This window comes from Phocoena phocoena, chromosome 13 (assembly GCF_963924675.1).
Source record: "Phocoena phocoena chromosome 13, mPhoPho1.1, whole genome shotgun sequence".
NCBI classification, from domain to species: Eukaryota; Metazoa; Chordata; class Mammalia; order Artiodactyla; family Phocoenidae; genus Phocoena; species Phocoena phocoena.
Window position 1 is genome coordinate 2,938,449 of NC_089231.1, and position 23,104 is coordinate 2,961,552.

General features: G+C 45.7%; 2 non-coding genes across 2 annotated transcripts; both read right to left on the minus strand.

Annotated features, from left to right (window-relative positions):
* Nucleotides 1-203: 203 nt before the first annotated feature.
* LOC136133366 (U6 spliceosomal RNA) lies at nt 204-305 on the minus strand. Its single transcript, XR_010656512.1, has one exon. It is a non-coding gene; the product is annotated as a U6 spliceosomal RNA (small nuclear RNA).
* Nucleotides 306-5,461: 5,156 nt separating this feature from the next.
* On the minus strand, nt 5,462-5,568 carry LOC136133344 (U6 spliceosomal RNA). Its single transcript, XR_010656495.1, has one exon. It is a non-coding gene; the product is annotated as a U6 spliceosomal RNA (small nuclear RNA).
* Nucleotides 5,569-23,104: the final 17,536 nt, after the last annotated feature.

Consider the following 23,104-nt stretch of genomic DNA (forward strand, 5'->3'; position numbering starts at 1 on the left):
TAATGATTTGATAATTGTAAATATTGTGAAATGATCACAGTAAGTCTAGTTAACATCCATCACCACACACAGTTAGTTTTTTCCTCATGCTGAGAACTTTTAAGATCTATTAGCAACTTTCAGATATACAATACAGTATTACTAACTATAGTTACCATTAGTAACTATGGTTACATTATATTCTTAGGACTTATTTATTTTATAAAAATACGGAACGCTTCACAAAATTGCAGTCGTCCCCGTGTAGGGACTATGCCTATCCTCTCTGTATTGTCCCATTTTTCGCGCTGTTGAAATAAGCACAGAATAGCGTTTCGGTGTGTGGAGGGACCACGGCTTCTCTAACCACCCACCTTAGATGGCGGTTTAGATTGTTTGCACGTTTTGACTGTTACAAACAGGATGCAGACTAGGGTGAGAGAAGCAGGGCACCTTGTGTGCAAACTTAAGGAGGTGCTCGCTGTCAGGTTTGTGCAAATGTCCCACTTGCCTTGCCCTCATACCAGCCCTGATTGCAGATAAAACTGCTGTGAACATTTGTGTCAGGTCTTGGCATGGACATATACTTTTCATTTCTCTGGGGTAGATACCTAGGAGTGGCATGGCAGGGTGATACGGTAGTCATATCTTTTTCTAGAAGCTACTAAACTGTTTTCCAAAGTGGTTGTACTGTCTTACATTTCTACCCACAATGCATGACCTTCCAGTTGGTTCACTTCCTCACCAGCACTTGGAATGGTCAGCCTTTTGAATTTTACTCTTTCTAGTAGGTATGTAATGGTATCTCACTGTGGTTTTAATTTGCCTTTAATAACTAATTATGTTGAGCATCTTTCCATCTGCTTCTTTGCTGTCCGTGGATTGTCCTTGATGTATTTGTCTGTTAAAATCTTTTGCCCATTTTTAATTGGATTGTCATCTTATTATTAAATTGTAGAGTATTTTTAATATTCCAAATATAATTTATTTGTCAGATATATGTTTTGCAATATTTTCTCCTAGTATGTGGCTTGCCTTTTTATTTCCATAAAGTGTTTTTTGAATAGCATAAGTTTTTATTTTTTTGAAGTCTAAACTACCAGTTGTTCCATGACTTTTATCATTTTTAAGAAACTTTGCCAAAGTCACTAAGATTTTCTATGTTTTCTTCTGGAAGTTTTAGCTCTTATTTTTAGGTCTTTCTCCATCTTGAGTTAATTTTTGTATATGGTATGAGGTAAGGGTTGAGTTTTTTTTTTTTTTCCAGTATACTATCCAGTTGTTCCAGCACCTTTTATTTAAAAGATTAGCATTTCTCCATTGAAATGCCATGCCAACACTGTTTAAAATTAAATGATCATATAGGTATTGGTTTATTTTAAACTCTGTTCTGTTCTATTACTTTTTTGCTTATTTTTTCTCCAGTGCTACACTGTCTTTAATACTGTAGCTTTATAATAAGTCTTGAAACCAAGTAGTGTTAAGTTCTCTAAATTTGTTCTTTTGCAAAGTTGTTTTGCCTATTCTAAGTCATTTTGACATTTCCTGAATTTTAAAATCAGCTTGTCAATTTCTTTAAAAAAAAATCTGAGTTTTTGAGTAGAATTACTTTGAATCCTTAGATTGATTTGGAGTAAATTCACACCTTAACAATATTAAGTCCTACAATCTATGCCCAGTGTATCTTTATTTATTCAAGTCTTCTTTAATTTCTCTTTGCTACAATTTGTAGTTTTCAGTGATCAAGTCTTGCCCATCTTTTGTCAAATGTATTCCTCCCATTTTGTATTTTTGAGGTTTAATTAAATATATTGTTTATCTAGCTTCACCTTGATTGTTCAATTGATTTTTCAATATTGTCTCTTTATCCAGAAACCTTGTTAAACTTATTTATAAGTCAGTCTAGCTTTTTCTGTAGATTCCCAAGGTTTTTAAAATAAATGATTATGATTTCTACAAATTAAGTATTTTACTTATTTTCCAATATGGAGCCTTTTTTTTTTCTTGCTTTGTTGCACTGGCTAGAACCTCTAATAATAGTTCTAGTACTAATGGATAGACACGACAACAGCAAATTTTTTTTTCCTCTTTCATATTAGAAAGAATTCAGTCTTTCCCCATTAATTATATTTTTGCTATAGGTTTTTTATAGTTGAGGACATTCCCTTCTTTCCCTAGATGGTGAGGGTTTCTATACGAATGAATGTTTGATTTGCTAAAATTTTGTTAAGAACTGTCACATCTATGTTCATGAGCGTTATTAGTCTGTAGTTTTCCTTGTAATGTGTTTTTCTGGTCTTACTATCAAGAGTAATACTGGTCTAATAGATTGAATTGTGAGGTATTCCTTCCTCTTGAATTTTACGGAAGAGTTTAGCACTAGCACAGTTTTCAAGTCACAGAAATAATGTTTAGGTTTTTTGATTTGTTGTTGTTTGTTTCTCATCTGTCAAGAATTAAATACCAGCAGCCAGTTTTCAAGTTAAAATGAAGATGCAAGCAAAACCATTGGGTATTAATTTGCCACCAGGCACATTTACACGTTTAATCTCTTTCAGTTCTCCCAGGAATAGAAGTGTAGACTCCCATTTTACAAAACTCTCTCAAAAGAGGTTAAATAACTTGCCTAAGGTCACACAGTAGGCCTTGGAGTTCAGATTGGAAAGCAGGTCTCTAGGTATCCAGAGCCCTGTGCTCTTTCCCATACCAGATGAGCAAATGAAAGTACATACCTCGCCGTTGGAGAAGCTGAGATCTGGGAGTGGGAATCTGAGTTCACTCCAAGGTTGCTTGAATTCAGATTCCAAACTGAACTAGACTCTGAAATCTGCCTGAAGCTGAAACTGCCTGGAGTACTTTCAGAAGTAAACCGACTTAGTTTGGCACCTAAGAAAATTGAAATAATATGATAATAGAAATAATAACTTATGATAACTAAATAAAATGGTTACTAGGTGTATAGTTTGGCACCTAAGAAAATTGAAATAACATGATAATAGAAATAATAACTTATGACAAGTAGATAAATAAAATGGTTACCAGGTATAAGCTAGAACTGTAGTAACACCCATCAGCCTGTCTCACAACTTTCTCAAGAAGCACCCAGTAGACCAAGAAAACAGGCACAGGCCCACCCGGACGGGATGGCGTGAGCACAAAGCAAGAAAGCGACCGGGGGCAGGGGCTAGGGGTAAACTCGGGAGCCACCAAGAGCATGATTTCAAAACGCACAGTCAGCTGATGTGCAGTAAGGGATGACGTCATTCAAACACCACTCAAGTAAGGAAGCAAACGATGTGTGCCGGGGGAGAGTGTCTTGGATAATAAGGAAAGCGGATGTGGGTCCTGATCAGCATTGATGGGTGGAACAGCGGGAAAAATCAAGTTTGCCATCAGTGAGGAGACTCTAAGACACCAGAAGAAAGAACAATTGCTTTAAAACTTCCAACACATTTTCTCCCATAGATTCCTCAGAGTTGCTGACAGAAAACAGCGGTGTCAGGCTGTGTGAGCCCAGGAAAATCGCCTTACCTTTCCAGGTCTCAGGCCGTAAAATGAGAAAGCTGAACTAGTGTCTCTCTGAGGTCCCGAGCAATTTTAACTCTATGACTGCTCTGTGCTTCAACCAAAAACCATCAAACACTATTTTTTTTTTTTCCAGGGAGAGTCTGTTGGATAACAGTTTAAAGTCAGTGGCCCTTGAGCAGGACACTTCCGGGGATTGGGTCGGGGTGTCCTGCTTGCCCACTGATCACAGGTGTGAGCGTTCCTCTGGGCTGTAAGAAAAACGAAAATGTACTCACGATTCACTAGCAAACTCAGAGCCCAGCTTCACCATGTGGCTCAGTGGCAGCGCCTCCCTGGGAGGCCGGGCCCACAGAACCAGCCACGTTTAAAGGGAGGGCACATCCCACCCCATTTGCCCTGAGTCCTAAACACAGCCAGCTCCAGTGCCTGTGAATGTATGTATCTTTATGCATCTGTTTTCTCTTTGTATACTGTGATGAGATATGTATCTCATTCATTCTCACTGCAGTGAACAGTTGTTATATAACTGTATTAAATTTTCTTATCTATTCTGTTGGTGAAATTTAGGCTATTTCTCTTTTTCTTATTATTACAAATAAGATTGCTCTGAACGTTCTTATACATGTGGACATAAGTATGCTGGGTTGTAGGAGTGGAGTTACTGAGATTTAAAATGATTTTCCAGTGTGATTGTAATAATCTACATTCTTACCAGCAGTGTCTGAAAACACCCTCATCACCGTCTGGTATGACCAGACTTCTTAGTTTTTGTCAACCTGTGGGGTCTTATTTGAGTTTTCCTACTTTCTAGTGAGGTTGAACTTTTCTTCCCTTGTTTTTCCTCTTCACTGATTTGCCTGTTTTTATTTTTGCCTATTTTAAGCATTAGGTTTATGTTTTTTACTATAAGATCTATAGTAATTCTTTATATATTCTGAATACTAATATTTTATCAGATAAATGTGTTATAAACGTCTTTCTATTCTGTGGCCCATTTTGGTTTGTCATTTGAGAAATGCAAGTTTTAATTCTAACATAATTTCGTGGACCAGCCTTTTTCCCTATCGCAAGAAGAATCCAAGTTGTTCATCGTGATCCTTTCTAATTCCCCCGGAGACCCCTCCCCAGCCCCGAGCCTGTGTCCCCCGCGCTGCGGTGACCTGACCCGGGCGTCCCCGCTCTGGGCCCGCTGGTTGCCCTCCCTCTGTCGCATCCAGCGCGTCGTCCCCACCCCGCCCCCAGCCACACAGTCACACAATCACTTTGATGCTGTCCGGTCTCTTAGCGCAGGGTGGGTCTCCCCCGCTAGGTTTTGGATTGTCGAATCCGCTTCCCCAGGCGGAGAGATCTGAGGGGAGGCAAGGCGCGTGAGGCTGGGGACCAGCCCGGGGTGGTTCGGGTGTGAACGCCCCACCCCGGGCTGGGGAGCCGGGGGCGAGGCCGAGTCTCAGCGGGTGAGCTGCAGGGTCTGGAGATTCATCACACAGGCAGAGGCGGCGTGGGAGGAGCAGGGAAAGGGACCCGGGCCCGGGACTGATGCAGGTGGAGCAGGCTCGCGCGCTCACCCAGCGCCCTGGCCGGTCACCATCACTTTCCACCCGCGCCGGGACCCAGAGGCTGCGACGTGCCGCCCGCCAAGGTGGAGGCCGCCCTCGTGGAAACGGCGGGGCTGGGTTCCATACCCAGGTGACTAGATCCAGGGATGACAGTGTACACACGGGAAGGGAAAGAAGGAGAAGACAGGAGCAGAATGGAGAAAATGAACAAATGAGACAGAGTCGGGGAGGAGGAGCGCCACCTGGTGGCAGATCGCGCCGCCTGCACTCTCCCCGCCGCAGCGCAGACCCGGGCTGTTTCCGATACAGGCCTGACCTCCAGCGCTGAAGCGGTCATTGGCACATACTGGACGCTTATAATAACGATATTCATTGAGCAACAACTCTGAGTTTTTTTTTTTAATATGGAACGCTTCAGGAATTTGCGTGTCATCCTTACTCAGGGGCCATGCTAATCTTCTCTGTATCGTTCCAATTTTAGTCTATGTGCTGCCGAGGTGAGCACCTGAGGGTTTTTTAAATTAATAGTTGATTTTTGAGCAGTTTTACATTTTCAGAAAAATTGAGCATCTGGTACAGGGAGTTCCCACGTACCCTCCCCCCAATATACACACTTTCTCCTATTAATAAGACCTTGCATGAGTGTGTTACATTGGGTGCAGTTAATGAACCGATATTGACACATTAGTATTAACCAAATTTCATAATTTAATGTTCATTTCTGTACAGTTCTATGGGTTTTAACAAATGTGTGTTATGTATCCACCATTACAGTATCACAGAGAAGAGTTTCACTGCCCTCAAATTTCTCTGTGTTCTACCTAATCACCCTCTCCCCACCCGCCTTGAACCCCTGGCCGACACTGCTCTTTTTACTGTCTCTATATTGCCTTTTCCAGAATGTCATATCGTCAGAATCATGCAGTACGTATCCTGTTCAGACCGGCTTCTTTCTGTTAGCCATGTGCATTTAGGATTCCTCCGTGTCTTTTCTGTGGCTTGATAGCTCATTTCCTTTTAGTGCTGAGTAGCATTCCATTGTCTGAACCACAGTTTACGTATCCATTCACCTACTGAAGGACGTCTTATTTGTTTCCAAGTTTTCACGACGATGAACAAAGCTGCTATAAACATCCATGCAGGTTTCTGTGCGAACATAAGTCCTCACCTCCTTTGGGTAAATACCAGGGAGTGTGCTTTCTGGATCACATGATGAGACTATATTTAGTTTGATAAGGAACCGCCGAACTGTCTTCCAAAGTGGCGGCACCCTTGTGCGTCTCCACCAGCAATGAATGGAGTTCCTGTTGCTCCACAGCCTCGCCAGCATTTCGTGCTGGCAGTGTTCCAGATTGGTGTGTCCTGGTATCTCACTGCTGTTTTGATTTGCAATTCTCTAATGACATATGACTCAGAGCATCTTTTCATATGCTTACTTGCCATCTGCATATCTTCCCTCGTGAGGTAACTATTCAGATCTTTGCCCATTTTTAGAATTGGGCTGTTTGGTTTCTTGGTGTTGAGTTTTTAACTTTATTTTGGGTACCAGTTTTTTAATCAATATGTGTTGTGCAATGTATTTTAATACATATGAAATACAGAGATATTTAAATAAAACATTGGTTGGGGTGTTGCCTAAAATTATTTCCTATACCATCTGTTGTAATGCATACAACATTTTGGGGTATATTATTTAAATCTCCCAATTAAAGTGAAATAGCAGCAATAACATAGAATCATTTCTGTGGACATATGATTAAAGCTAAACAACCCTCATAGTATCCATGGATGCTCACGTCTCATAGGCTGCAGCCTCGGTTAGATGTCTCTACGTTCAAACAGATGGACTATTATGACCCATGGTGCAGGAGGCTTAACACACACCAACATTCGTCCAGCACTGTCTGCCTGGGGAGCTCAACATGCAGACTTAAATTATATTTATTTCCTAGTTTTGTCATACCTCAGTCCATTCAGGCTGCTATAACAAAGTACCATAGGCTGCATGTCTCATAAACAGCAGACATTTATTTCTCATGGTTCCGGAGGCTGAAAGCCTGAGATCAGGTGAGAGCGTGGTCGGGCTCTGGGGGAGCTCTCCTCTGAGTTGCAGACGGCCATCCTCTTGCTGTGTCCTCACGTGACAGAAGGGGCAAGGGAGCTCTCTGGGGCCTCATTTACAAGGGCACTAATCCCACCACGAGGGCTCCACCTTCATGACCTAATCTCCTCCAACAGGCCTCACCTCCTAACACCATCACACAGGGGGTTGGGTTTCAACACATGAATTTTGGGGGGACACACATGTTCAGTCCATAACAATACCTTAACATACATAACATACATAATGTAAACAAAGAAGAACAGAGAGCTTTGTGCAATTCTGCAAGGGGTAACCCACTACAGCTGCTGACCAACAGTATCCTCTGCCTCAGATGGAGGGAATGATGGTAACGGGATGCTCTGTGCTTGGACAAGCAGGCCCCTTAGGCAGAAGTGTATTTCAGCAAGAATTTTAATGAACTCAGATTCTTGCATCTTTCTGTACATAGAAAAGCACTACAATCATTAACTTGAGATGTCTGTTCTTTGTGACTAGCAATAAGTAGTGTCTTACCAAGATGTATACTTGATGCTTGAGCCCAAGCACTGGACTCTCCCCCAGCCTCTTCAGAGCAGTTTACTCAGAGCTCCTGAGAGGCTGTCTCCCAGGCTATAGTCCTCAGTAAGACCCTGAATAAAACTTAAAACTCACAGCTCTTATGCTGTGAGTTTTTTCTTTCAGTTGACAGTAACAATACCGACTGCTCCCAGAGGTAGGTCTTGTTAATAGCATAACTTTAGACATGCTGACTATACCAAAGGTGAGTTTTAATTTCCAATGATGTGTAGTAAAGACAATGCAACTTTCTATTGCATACCAGATATTTCCAAGAGATATTCTGTATAGTGACACCAATGAATGGGAGACAGGAGGCCAGAGTTCTTACGGTGACATATATTTACTCATGGTATAAGGCACTTAACTTCTTTGAGACTCAGTTTATTAACATAAAGCAAGTGGTTGCTAAATGTTCTCGCTAGTTCTAACACTTTTATGATTCAAAGATTTTTGAAACTTACCTTTTTTTAATAAATTTATTTATTTATTTACTTTAAAATTTTTGGCTGTGTTGGGTCTTCGTTGCTGCATGCCGGCTTTCTCTAGTTGTGGCGAGCAGGGGCTACTCTTCTTTGTGGTGCGTGGGCTTCTCGTGTTGGCTTCTCTTGTCGCGGAGCACGGGCTCTAGGCACGCGGGCTTCAGTAGTTGTGGCACGTGGGCTCAGTAGTTGTGGCTCGCGGGCTCTAGAGCGCAGGCTCAGTAGTTGTGGCTCGCAGGCTCAGTAGCTGTGGCTCGTGGGCTTAGCTGCTCCACAGCATGTGGGATCTTCCCGGACCAGGGCTCAAACCCATGTCCCCTGCATTGGCAGGCGGATTCTTAACCACCGTTCCACCAGGGAAGCCCTGAAACTTACCTTTAAGACACAGGAAATGGCTACATTAAGAAGTCCACAAAAGTTGAGTAATATTTCTGACATTACACCACAAGAGGAAGGAAACTGAAGCTTTCGCTTTATCCTCAGCTAAGGTCTGAAACAGACAGCAAAGTTGTAGGTAGAAAATCACAAGCCTATCCCAGGCAATTGTGACAACCTGGCACTTTGTGTGTTGGTGTTGGGCTGAACACGTTTAGGAGCAGAAGTGAATACGAATAAAACACGATGAAAAAGCTTCAGTGAAAAGTGCAGTCTAGAAGACAATCGCCGTCCATTTAGACAGTTAATGTCAACAGCCCAAGGTTGACCTGAGAGCCCAGCCCCCCGAGCTGGACCGCCGAGCTCTGCGTGCTGGAAAAGCCAGCGGGCTGAAGGATCGCCCCTGCCTTGCTTCCCATCTGCCTCCCTCAGAGGTTGTTGTGAAGTGGAAACGGTGTGTGTAAGAGTCTTACACAGCACTGGGCACGTGGACGGCCCTCAGTGAAGGTCAGCCCTTGTTGCGCCCGACAGGCCCCTTTCTAAGCCTCTGGGCTCTGGGCACCATATTGGCTGCTGTGCCGAGTTTCCGACCTGGCTCCGGCTCGCCCCTCCCCTCTTCCTGGCCGCGCCCCTGGCCTGCCTGGAAGCCTTCCTCCTTCTCGTTTCTCTCCCTTCTTCAGAGGCTATGCTCTTTGACTCTCCAGAGGACCTCATCCTTTCAGGCACTGGCAATTCCCCTGGCGGTAAAAGGAGAGTGTCAAAAAAGTAGGTGAGGCGCGTGACGCTGTACAGCCTTTGAAATTTCAGATAAGACCGGGAAAGGCTAATGGGACTATTTGTTTTCCTCAATCAATGATGCACAAGAGGACTCTTCCTATCACGTCCTCATTTTCATATAATGAGCGTTTGGGGAGTAGAGGGGTCCTGGCCCGCTTCTACCAAAAGCAGAGCCCTGTGTGCTGGGGGCGTATTTGGGAACGGGGCCCCAGGGAGCAGAACAGGGGAGGGAGGCCAACGCGGGGATGTAGTCTCCAGCTGGGGCCACCGTGGACCCCCCTGGGGACCTTCTGAGGAGCCTCATGAAGCGCTTCCCAGAACCACCTGCCTGGCTGAGGGGAGGAAAGCTCGTGGGGACATCACCACACCTGCCCTTTTGGGGGGGGAGCGTGCCTCAGCATGCGGCACCGTCCAGAACTGGAGTCCATTCCTATCCCTTGGGGTCCAGGAAGGTGTCCCTTCCCACTGTCCCTGCCAGGCGGGAAGGAGTCTGGTCTGCCCAAGCTGCCACCGGGAGGCCACGGGATCCCCTGTGGCTGGTCCCTCAGTGGGGTCTCAGAGTGGACCCTGTGAGCGGCCAGGTGGGTGCCCTGCAGTGTCAGGAACAGCCCTGCAGAGGGAGCCAGGCCGTCCTCCTTCGCCGCCGCCGTGGCTACTCCGGGCCTGGCCCACTGCGCGGGCGCCGGCGGCTGACAGGAGGTGGCGTCACAGTCCCCGAGACTCTGAGCTTCACCACGGTCATCCGCAATCCCTCACCACAATACACCTGGTGCTTTGCTTTGTTTCGTTTCCTTGTTTGTTTTTGCAGGACAAACGATTTGAACAGAGATGTGAGGGGACACATCGCCTGCATCTCGTCTTCGGCGGGGACCCTGACCTTGGGCAGCCCTTCCAGGCATGCGGCTTTGCTCCAGAGTCACTGAGTTGGGGACTGAAGGGAAACTGGGTCCGTTTGGGGGACGTCTACTCGGCCCCTCCTACCAGAAATGTCTCTTGTTCCTTAGGACAAGCAGCCAGTATGAGGATCTGCCAGTCAGGCCACGGACACCACTCATACCGGATGGACTCGATCAAGAAGCCCGGTGTCTGGCCTCTGACACCCGCACTGCTGGGTTGTGCACGTGGGAGGGTGTGTGGTTTGCCCCCGAGGCAGGGTGCCATCCGACTGCAGCTGGGCAGAGCACGACAGAGCCCACGTGGGGCCCGGCAGCTGGAGTGAAGTGGGGCAGGGAGGATGCTGAAGAAGACTGCAGAGGAGCCTGCGTGAGAGGCGCTCAAGCTTCAGGGGCCTCGGCGCCACAGAGAGACACCAGATGTGCCCATCAGCGCCGGGTACGGGTGACACCCAACAACAGACTGGAGATGAGAAGCAGAAGAGAGTGTGTGTGTAGGTGGTACTGCTGGCCTGGAGTAGGGCTCTGGGGGATGGGCCCGCTCCGGCGCTGGGGGACCAGGCTGCAGTCAAAGGCTGTAAGTTAGAGAGAGGGCACACGGGGGACACAAGCTGGACTCAGACCCTGGGGGATGGGACACCAGGGGACAGTCAGGGTAAGTGGTGGCAAACGTACTGGAACCAGGAAGGCATAGCTCCAAACGGGCAAAGCAGAGAAGTCAAGAGGGAACCCAGGCTTCCCTGTTGGCATAGTGGTTAAGAATCCGCCTACCAATGCAGTGGACACGGGTTCAAGCCCTGGTCCGGGAGGATCCCACATGCCACGGAGCAGCTAAGCCCGTGCGCCACAACTACTGAGCCTGCGTTCTAGAGCCTGTGCACCATAACTACTGAGCCCGTGCGCCACAACTACTGAGCCTGCGCTCTAGAGCCTGCAAGCCACAACTACGGAGCCCGTGAGCCACAACTACTGAGCCCGTGAGCCACAACTACTGAGCCCACATGCCACAACTACTGAGTCTGCGCTCTAGAGCCCTCAAGCCACAACTACTGAGTCCATGTGCCACAACTACTGAAGCCTGCGTACCTAGAGCTCATGCTCCGCAACAAGAGAAGCCACTGCAGTGAGAAGCCCCCACGTCATAATGAAGAGTAGCCCGTGCTCACTGCCAACTAGAGAAAGCCCGCGTACAGCAACAAAGACCCAACACAGCCAAAAATAAATAAATAAATTTACTTTTTTAAAAAAATAGAAGGGGAATCAGAAAGATTATGGAAGAGTAAGACGCAGAGATCACCTTCCTCCCCACAAATACATCAGAAATACATCTACACGTGGAACAGCTACAGAACACCCACTGAACGCTGGCAGAAGACCTCAGACCTTCCAAAAGGCAAGAAACTCCCCACATACCTGGGTAGGGCAAAAGAAAAAAGAATAAACAGAGACAAAAGAATAGGGACGGGACCTGAACCAGTGGGAGGGAGCTGTGAAGGAGGAAAGGTTTCCACACACTAGGAAGCCCCTTCTCGGGCAGAGACTGCGGGTGGTGGAGGGGGAAAACTCAGAGCCACGGAGGAGAGCACAGCAACAGGGGTGCGGGGGGCAAAGCGGGGAGATTCCTGCACAGAGGATCAGGGCCGACCGGCACTCACCAGCCCGAGAGGCGGGTCTGCTCCCCCGCCGGGGCGGGCGGGGCTGGGAGCTGAGGCTCGGGCTTCGGTTGAAGCACAGGGAGAGGACTGGAGTTGGCAGCGTGAACACAGTCTGAAGGGGGCTAGTGCTCCACGGCTGGCCGGGAGGGAGTCCAGGGAAAAGTCTGGAGTTGCCGAAGAAACAAGAGACTTTTTCTTACCTCTTTGTTTCCTGGTGTGTGAGGAGAGAGGATTAAGAGCGCTGCTTAAAGGAGCTCCAGAGATGGGCGCGAGCCGCGGCTAAAAGCGCGGACCCCAGAGATGGGGAAGAGACGCTAAGACTGCTGCTGCTGTCACCAAGAAGCCTGTGTGCGAGCACAGGTCACTCTCCACATCCCCTTCCGGGGAGCCTGAGCAGCCCGCCACTGCCAGGGTCCGGGATCCAGGGACAACTCCCCCCGGGAGAACGCACGGCGCGCCTCAAGATGGTGCAACGTCACAGTGGCCTCTGCCGCCGCAGGCCCGCCCCGCACTCCGCGCCCCTCCCTCCCCGCGGCCTGAGTGAGCCAGAGCCCCCGAATCAGCGGCTCCTTTAACCCCGTCCTGTCTGAGCGAAAAACAGACGCCCTCCGGCGACCTACACGCAGAGGCGGGTTCAAATCCATAGCTGAGCCCCGGGAGCTGTGAAAACAAAGAAGAGGAAGGGAAATCTCTCCCAGCAGCTGCAGAAGCAGCGGATTAAAGCTCCACAATCAACTTGATGTACCTGCATCTGTGGAATACATGAATAGACAACGAGTCATCCCAAACTGAGGAGGTGGACTTTGGGAGCAAAAATGTATATATTTTTTTTCCCTTTTTCTCTTTTTGTGAGTGTGTATGTGTATACTTCTGTGTGAGATTTTGTCTGTATAGGTTTTTTTCCACCATTTGTCCTAGGGTTCTATCCGTCCTTTTTTTGTTGTTGTTTTGTTTTCTTTTTAAAAAATTTTTTTCTTAACTATTTTTTATTTTAATAACTTTATTTTTTCTTACTTTATTTTAGCCTCTTTCCTCTTTCCTTCCTTCCTTCCCTCCCTCCCTCCTTTCCTTCTTTCCTCTTTCTCTTTCTTTCTTTCTCCTTCCTCCCTCCCTCCCTCCCTCCCTCTCTCTCTCTCTCTCTTTCTCTCTTTCTTTCTTTCTTTCTACTTTTTCTGCCTTTCATTCTGAGCCGTGTGGATGAAAGGCTCTTGGTGCTACAGCCAGGAGTCAGTGCTGTGCCTCTGAGGTGGGAGAGCCAACTTCAGGACACTGGTCCACAAAAGACTTCCCAGCTCCACATAATATCAAACGGTGAAAATCTCCCAGAGATCTCCATCTCAACACCAGCACCCAGCTTCACTCAATGACCAGCAAGCTACAGTGCTGGACACCCTATGCCAAACAACTAGCAAGACAGGAACACAACCCCACCCATTAGCAGAGAGGCTGCCTAAAATCAAAATAAGTCCACAGACACTCCAAAACACACCACTAGATGTGGACCTGCCCACCAGAAAGACAAGATCCAGCCTCATCCACCAGAACACGGGCACTAGTCCCCTCCACCAGGAAGCCTACACAACCCACTGAGCCAACTTTAGCCACTGGGAACAGACACCAAAAACAACGGGAACTACGAACCTGCAGCCTGCAAAAAGGAGACCCCAAACACAGTAAGATAAGGAAAATGAGAAGACAGAAGAACACATGGCAGATGAAGGAGCAAGATAAAAACCCACCAGACCTAACAAATGAAGAGGAAATAGGCAGTCTATCTGAAAAAGAATTCAGAATAATGATAGTGAAGATGATCCAAAATCTTGGAAATAGAATAGAGAAAATGCAAGAAACATTTAACAAGGACCTAGAAGAACTAAAGATGAAACAGGCAATGATGAACAACACAATAAATGAAATTAAAAATACTCTAGATGGGATCAGTAGCAGAATAACTGAGGCAGAAGAACGGATAAGTGACCTGGAAGATAAAATAGTGGAAATAACTACTGCAGAGCAGAATAAAGAAAAAAGAATGAAAAGAACTGAGGACAGTTTCAGAGATATCTGGGACAACATTAAATGCACCAACATTCGAATTATAGGGGTTCCAGAATAAGAAGAGAAAAAGAAAGGGACTGAGAAAATATTTGAAGAGATTATAGTTGAAAACTTCCCTAATATGGGAAAGGAAATAGTTAATCAAGTCCAGGAAGCACAGAGAGTCCCATACAGGATAAATCCAAGGAGATATACGCCAAGACACATATTAATCAAACTGTCAAAAATTAAATACAAAGAAAGCATATTAAAATCAGCAAGGGAAAAACAACAAATAACACACAAGGGAATCCCCATAAGGTTAACAGCTGATCTTTCAGCAGAAACTCTGCAAGCCAGAAGGGGCTGGCAGGACATATTTAAAGTGATGAAGGAGAAAAACCTACAACCAAGATTACTCTACCCAGCAAGGATCTCATTCAGATTTGATGGAGAAATTAAAACCTTTACAGACAATCAAAAGCTAAGAGAGTTCAGCACTGCCAAACCAGCTTTACAACAAATGCTAAAGGACCTTCTCTAGGCAAGAAACACAAGAGAAGGAAAAGACCTACAATAACAAACCCAAAACAATTAAGAAAATGGGAATAGGAACATACAAATCAATAATTACCTTAAATGTAAATGGATTAAATGCTCCCACCAAAAGACACAGACAGGCTGAATGGATACAAAAACAAGACCCATATATATATGCTGTCTACAAGAGACCCACTTCAGACCTAGAGACACATACAGACTGAAAGTGAGGGGATGGAAAAAGATATTCCATGCAAATGGAAACCAAAAGAAAGCTGGAGTAGCAATTCTCGTATCAGACAAAATAGACTTTAAGATAAAGACTATTAGAAGAGACAAAGAAGGACATTACATAATGATCAAGGGATCGATCCAAGAAGAAGATACAACAATTGTAAATATTTATGCACCCAACATAGGAGCACCTCAATATATAAGGCAAAAACTAACAGCCGTAAAAGGGGAAATCGACAGTAACACATTCATAGTAGGGGACTTTAAAACCGCACTTTCACCAATGGACAGATCATCCAAAATGAAAATAAATAAGGAAACACAAGCTTTAAATGATAACATTAAACAAGATGGACTTAATTGATATTTATAGGACATTCCATCCAAAAACAACAGAATACACATTTTTCTCAAGTGCTCATGGAACATTCTCCAGGATAGATCATACCATGGGTCACAAATCAAGCCTTGGTAAATTTAAGAAAACTGAAATTGTATCAAGTATCTTTTCCAACCACAATGCCATGAGACTATATACCAATTACAGGAAAAAATCTGTAAAAAATACAAACACATGGAGGCTAAACAATACACTACTTAATAACGAAGTGATCACTGAAGAAATCAAAGAGGATATCAAAAAATACCTAGAAACAAATGACAATGGAGACACAACGACCCAAAACCTATGGGTTGCAGCAAAAGCAGTTCTAAGAGGGAAGTTTATAGCAATACAATCCTACCTTAAGAAACAGGAAACATCTCGAATAAACAACCTAACCTTGTACCTCAAGCAATTAGAGAAAGAAGAACAAACAAACCCCAAAGATAGCAGAAGGAAAGAAATCATAAAGATCAGATCAGAAATAAATGAAAAAGAAGTGAAGGAAATGATAGCAAAGATCAATAAAACTAAAAGCTGGTTCTTTGAGAAGATAAACAAAATAGATAAACCATTAGCCAGACTCATCAAGAAAAAAAGGGGGAAGACTCAAATCAATAGAATTAGAAATGAAAAAGGAGAAGTAACAACTGACACTGCAGAAATACAAAAGATCATGAGAGATCACTACAAGCAACTCTATGCCAATAAAATGGACAACCTGGAAGAAATGGACAAATTCTTAGAAAAGCACAACCTGCCAAGACCGAATCAGTAAGAAATAGAAAATATGAACAGACCAATCGCAAACACTGAAATTGAAACTGTGATTAAAAATCTTCCAACAGGGGCTTCCCTGGTGGCGCAGTGGTTGAGAGTCCGCCTGCCGATGCAGGGAACACGGGTTCGTGCCCCGGTCCAGGAAGATCCCACATGCCACGGAGCGGCTGGGTCCATGAGCCATGGCCGCTGAGCTTGCGCGTCCGGAGCCTGTGCTCCACAACGGGACAGGCCACAGCATTGAGAGGCCCTCATACTGCAAAAAAAAAAAAATCTTCCAACAAACAAAAGCCCAGGACCAGATGGCTTCGCAGGCGAATTCTATCAAACGTTTAGAGAAGAGCTAACGCCTATCCTTCTCAAACTCTTCCAAAATATAGCAGAGGGAGGAGCACTCCCAAACTCATTCTATGAGGCCACCATCACCCTGATACCAAAACCAGACAAGGATGTCACAAAGAAAGAAAACTACAGGCCAATATCACTGATGAACACAGATACAAAAATCCTTGACAAAATACTAGCAAACAGAATCCAACAGCACATTAAAAGGATCATACACCATGATCAAGTGGGGTTTATCCGAGGAATGCAAGGATTCTTCAATATACGCAAATCAATCAACGTGATACACCATATTAACAAATTGAAGGAGAAAAACCATATGATCATCTCAATAGATGCAGAGAAAGCTTTTGACAAAATTCAACACCCACTTATGATAAAAACCCTCCAGAAAGTAGGCATAGAGGGAACTTTCCTCAACATAATTATGGCCACATATGACAAACCCACAGCCAACATCGTCCTCAATGGTGAAAAACTGAAAGCATTTCCACTAAGATCAGGAACAAGACAAGGTTGCCCACTCGCACCACTCTTATTCAACATAGTTTTGGAAGTTTTAGCCACAGCAATCAGAAGAAAAGGAAATAAAAGGAATCCAAATCGGAAAAGAAGAAGTAAAGCTGTCACTGTTTGCAGATGACATGATACTATACATAGAGAATCCTAAAGATGCTACCAGAAAACTACTAGAGCTAATCAATGAATTTGGTAAAGTAGCAGGATACAAAATTAATGCACAGAAATCTCTGGCATTCCTATATACTAATGATGAAAAATCTGAAAGTGAAATCAAGAAAACACTCCCATTTACCATTGCAACAAAAAGAATAAAATACCTAGGAATAAACCTACGTAAGGAGACAAAAGACCTGTACGCAGAAAATTATAAGACACTGATGAAAGAAATTAAAGATGACACAAATAGATGGAGAGATATACCATGTTCTTGGATTGGAAGAATCAACATTGTGAAAATGACTATACTACCCAAAGCAATCTACAGATTCAATGCAATCCCTATCAAACTACCACCGGCATTTTTCACAGAACTAGAACAAAAAATTTCACAATTTGTATGGAAACACAAAAGACCCCGAACTGCCAAAGCAATCTTGAGAACGAAAAATGGAGCTGGAGGAATCAGACTCCCTGACTTCAGACTATACTACAAAGCTACAGTAATCAAGACAGTATGGTACTGGCACAAAACCAGAAAGATAGATCAATGGAACAGCATAGAAAGCCCAGAGATAAACCCACGCACACATGGACAGCTTATCTTTGATAAAGGTGGCAGGAATGTACAGTGGAGAAAGGACAGCCTCTTCAATAAGTGGTGCTGGGAAAACTGGACAGGTACATGTAAAAGTATGAGATTAGATCACTCCCTAACACAATACACAAAAATAAGCTCAAAATTGATTAAAGACCTAAATGTAAGGCCAGAAACTATCAAACTCTTAGAGGAAAACATAGGCAGAACACTCTATGACATAAATCACAGCAAGATCCTTTTTGACCCACTTCCTAGAGAAATGGAAATAAAAACAAAATAAAGAAATGGGACCTAATGAAACTTCAAAGCTTTTGCACAGCAAAGAAAACCATAAACAAGACGAAAAGACAACCCTCAGAATGGGAGAAAATATTTGCAAATGAAGCAAGTGACAAAGGATTCATCTCCAAACTTTACAAGCAGCTCATGCAGCTCAATAACAAAAAACTAAACAACCCAATCCAAAAATGGGCAGAAGACCTAAATAGACACTTCTCCAAAGAAGATATACAGACTGCCAACAAACACATGAAAGAATGCTCAACATCATTAATCATTAGAGAAATGCAAATCAAAACTACAATGAGATATCATCTCACAGCAGTCAGAATGGCCATCATCAAAAAACATCTAGAAACAACAAATGCTGGTGAGGGTGTGGAGAAAAGGGAACACTCTTGCACTGCTGGTGGGAATGTGAATTGGTACAGCCACTATGGAGAATAGTATGGAGGTTCCTTTAAAAACTACAAATAGAACTACCATATGACCCAGCAATCCCACTACTGGGCATATACCCTGAGAAAACCGAAATTCAAAAAGAGTCATGTACCAAAATGTTCATTGCAGCTCTATTTACAATAACCAGGAGATGGAAACAACCTAAGTGTCCATCATCAGATGAATGGATAAAGAAGATGTGGCACATATACACAATGGAATATTACTCAGCCATAAAAAGAAACGAAATTGAGCTCTTTGTAATGAGGTGGGTAGACCTAGAGTCTGTCATACAGAGTGAAGTAAGTCAGAAAGAGAAAGACAAATACCGTATGCTAACACATATATATGGAATTTAAGGGAAAAAATGTCATGAAGAACCTAGGGGTAAGACAAGAATAAAGATGCAGACCTACTAGAGAATGAACTTGAGGATATGGGGAGGGGGAAGGGTGAGCTGTGACAAAGTGAGAGAGTGGCATGGACATATATACACTACCAAACGTAAAACAGATAGCTAGTGGGAAGCAGCCACATAGCACAGGGAGATCAGCTCTGTGCTTTGTGACCACCTAGAGGGGTGGGATAGGGAGGGTGGGAGGGAGGGAGACGCAAGAGGACAGAGATATGGGAATATATGTATATGTATAACTGATTCACTTTGTTATAAAGCAGAAACTAGCACACCATTGTAAAGCAATTATATTCCAATAAAGATGTAAAAAAAAAAAAAGAAGAGGGAACCCAGGAAGCCTCAGATGGATGAGATCCTGGATTTTGCCTGAACACCTTTAGCCAGAAGTTTCACATATGAATTGTGCTGTGGCAAAAATAAAAGTTAGGGGGATTCCCTGGTGGCGCAGTGGTTCAGAGTCTGCCTGCCATTGCAGGGGACACGGGTTCGTGCCCCAGTCCGGGAAGATCCCGTATGCCGCGGAGCAGCTGGGCCTGTGAGCCATGGCCGCTGAGCCTGCGCGTCCGGAGCCTGTGCTCCGCAATGGGAGAGGCCACAGAAGTGAGAGGCCCGCGTACCACAAAAAAAAAAAAAATAAAATAGAATAATAAATAAACGTTGGGGCTTGTCGGCCTGGGGCCGCGACAGAGATCAGAAGTGCCGAAAGGTGAAGACGGAAGGTGAATCCTTTAGCCAGTGAACAGTGTTTTATTTTAACCGAGTAAAGCCTGGCATAAACCGAGCACTGCTGTGGATATGGCATGACTATTTCTGTTGACAGCCGTCATCTGAAACGGGACCTCAAACATGGAAATAACAACACAAAACTCCCAATAGCAGCAAAAGCGGGGCCTCCGGGCATCTAACAGTCGTCGCCCTGGAGGGCAGGCTTTTCACTCTGTGAGAGGGACGCAGCTTCCTTCACCTCGCTGCCACACAGGGGAAGAGAAGTAGCAGGATACATGGGCAAGCAGCGCTGGCTGAGGAGAGAGGAGCTGGGCCGGCTGGAGCGGGAGCTGGAGGCTGCTTCAGGGGCCACGCGGGCATCACCGACCCAGCAGCAGCAGCGTTGCCAAGGCGACTCAGCTCCCAGGACCATCATTTGCTACCGTGCATGGGCTCCGCCGCGTCTTAGCTCTGCAGGGTCTGGGGCAGGTGGGATGGCCCCTCTAAGACTATTTCTTAAACTGTGAAGCTGGGGTTTGGTATCTGGGCTCGTGCAGTCGAGACAGCTGGTGTGATCCGTGGGAAATGCTCCCGTGGCCGGATGCAGAAGGCAGACGGTGAGCGCTCTCTTCCTCCGTCTGCTGGAGCGCGTCCCCCAGACTCGTATCCTGGTCCCGAGCCTGAGCCACCTGGGCTGCGATCGGGCCAGGCTGGAGAACTCCTGCCCTCCGCCCCGTGGGGGCCTCCAAGCCTAGGCGTCTTCCCTCCTCCAGCTCAGGGCTTCCCCTGCCAGGTGTCTGGACACTGAGAGGGGCTGCAGGTTTCCCCCAAACTGTATTCTACAAACACGGAGAGGGTTTAGGATGGTGGTGGAGCAGGTCAAGCTCCCCGGGAGACTCCGGACCAACCGGGGCCTCTCTTCAGGTGTCTCTCCTCCCCCTGCATTTCCTCCTCACGCCCTGCTGGTGTAACACGTGCAAAACAGACAGGAAAGAAGGAAGTCATAGCTGCTCAGCTCATGTGTACCAGGAGATACTCTTGCAAATAACATGAAGTTTATATCCATTTATGACTGCATTGGAAACACCAGTTGGGGGCTTGTCCCCAGACTGGGTGGGTGTATTTGCTATACAGCATGTACTTGAACTTGGGCAGTGCCGGGGTGGTTCTCATCTAGATGGGAGGCTATCCTCCTGGGCGGCTGAACCTGAGCGGCAGTGCCAGGCACGTCCCTGCTACTCTAAAGAGAAATGCCGCACACACGAAGCTGCTGGGGGCAGAGAAACACAAGCAGTGCTGCTGAGCTGAGGCCCTAATTAAAAGTCAGGGGCCAGGCCCTCCCCCCACTAAGCATGGATTTGCTCTTCCAGCCGCTGGTTTAATGATGAGCGGGTACGTGCAGCAGCAGCCCCAGGGGGAGGGGCAACAGATGTGCTTATATATTTATTTGTTTACTTACTTGGTGTTTACGGCAAACAATTCTTCCAAAAAGATGTAAACAAACATAGGGGGAAATAAATTCCCTTTTAAATCCTAAACGGTAACATTTTGCAAAAGGCTAGCACAACAATCACGACCAGAATATGCCCCGCAGCCATCGTACTCAGATGCCCCAGTTTTACTTACATTCATTTGCGTGTGTACTGAGTTCCATACGATTTTATCACATCATAGTCTGTATATCTGCCAACTCCACACTGAATAGACCCAATACCACAGGATCCCTTTTCTAACCCGCCTACCTTCCCCTCCCCCACCTCTAACCCCTGACAGACACTAATCTGTTCTCCATTTCTAAAACGCTGTCGTCTAAAAAATGTTATGTAAATGGAATCGCAGATCGCCAGGAACCCCAGAAGCTGGGAGAGACAGGGAAGGATCCTTCCTCCCATCGGGCATGGCCCGGCCAACACCTGGACTTCAAGCTTCTGACCTCTGGACTGTGAGATAATAAATTTCGGTTGCTTTATGCAGCCCAGTTTGTGGTACTTTGTTATGACAGCCCCAGGAAACTAACACAACAGAGAAAAACTGCAAAGGTACACCACCAGCAGATGTAAAACCGCAAAGGTACACCACCAGCAGATGTATACGGGGATGCTGTGTCTGCTCTCAGGAGCAGAAACCTGGGAACATTTCACATACTCATCAATGGGAACATGGACTAACAAATTATGGTGTAATAAGAAAACAGAAACAGTGAAAAGGAAGACATTACAGCAACATGCAACACCATGGATGAATCTCGGCAGTAAATATTCAGTGAGTAAAATAAATTTCAAAGATGTCATGAACATGGTACATTTTCTGCAAAGTTAGAAATCTATTTTCTGGAATGTTATATACATCCATATATAGTATAATGTGATGTAATATAATGTAAAAAGGAGCACAAGGGAAGAAGAACGGGGGGGTCTGGCCAGCCAGGAGGGGGAGGGACTCACACAGACGCAGTTATTGCCAAGTTCGAGCGTCACGTGCAGTGGTGGGCTCCTAGGTGTGTGTTACATTATCACAAAGACACAGATTTATAAAAGTGCCAGGCATGGGCTAACCACGACAATGTTTCATGAAGCCGGGATAGTGATTATTTCCGTTCGGTGCACAGGAATCCAGAAAGAAAAAGGTCACTACAAGCATAACCAAGTCCCGTTCCCGTGGGCGGAAGGGAGACGAGACACAGCCACCGGCAGTGTCTGGGAGTCCTGTCCTCCAGCATCGAGGTTATTTCTGAGTTTCCACCTCCTGGAAAGCGTGGTGATGGAGAAATGCCATGTCACACTTATGCACGAATCCTCCTAAGGGTGAGCGGTGACGCAGACGTGACCTCGCTGGAGCCGAGCCTGTGTCTGTACAGATGAGGGCGAATCGCACTCCGGAAAGCACGGCCCACTCGTGTTCCCACCAGCAGCACATCCGTGTGCCTGCTTCCGGAATCTTCAGGAACACAAAGCGTTACCATTTAGGGGAGAAAAATCCTTACCATCTTGTGCAGCCACAAGGTGCACGTTACCATGTTCTTATTTCGCATTTCTTTAGCAATTTGTGAGGCTGGCCCTCTTCTATTTGTTCATCGTCCTTCCCAGTTTTTCTTTCGTGAATGCGTGCTTGGATCTTTGCCCATTTTGTTGTTGTTGTTGGGGTGGAGACAGCGGGCTGCCTTCTCATCGATCTGTAAGGGTGTTTTATACTTGGATCATGAGCACGTTGCTATGGCGATTAACCCGTAACTGAACCAAAGCACTCCATGGTCTCTGACTGTGAGCTTGGTAGAACGTCTCTGACCCCTGGAGGATGCTGGGCCCGGCGCCCTGGCTCTGGAACCTGCTCTGCGGTGGCGTGTGTGCCCAGCAAGCCCCGGGTGCCGCAGGGCAAACACGTGGGCGGGAGGGGCTCTGAACAGAAGCCCCCTCTCACTGTCCCCTGCTCCAACTGCCTCTTCCTCAGCGCACAAAGAGCGTGAAGACGTTCACGGGGGTTAACAAGCCACACATTATGCTTCCAGAATTATGTGACATTTGGATTGCCCTGAAGTGTGAAAGGCTCCCATTGTGTCCAGACTCACATGCGCCACGAGCTCTCACGGTGTCCTGGTTAGAAGGCTGCTTTTCGTTTCCATCCTTACATTACAAGCACTTTCCTCTTGGAGTCTGAGGACAATGTTTCAGTTATACAACCAGAAAAGAGCAATTTGTGCACGGGCGTCGTTAATGAATCATTAATCCTCCTACACCATACTTGGAGCCTATGTGAAGATTCCGCA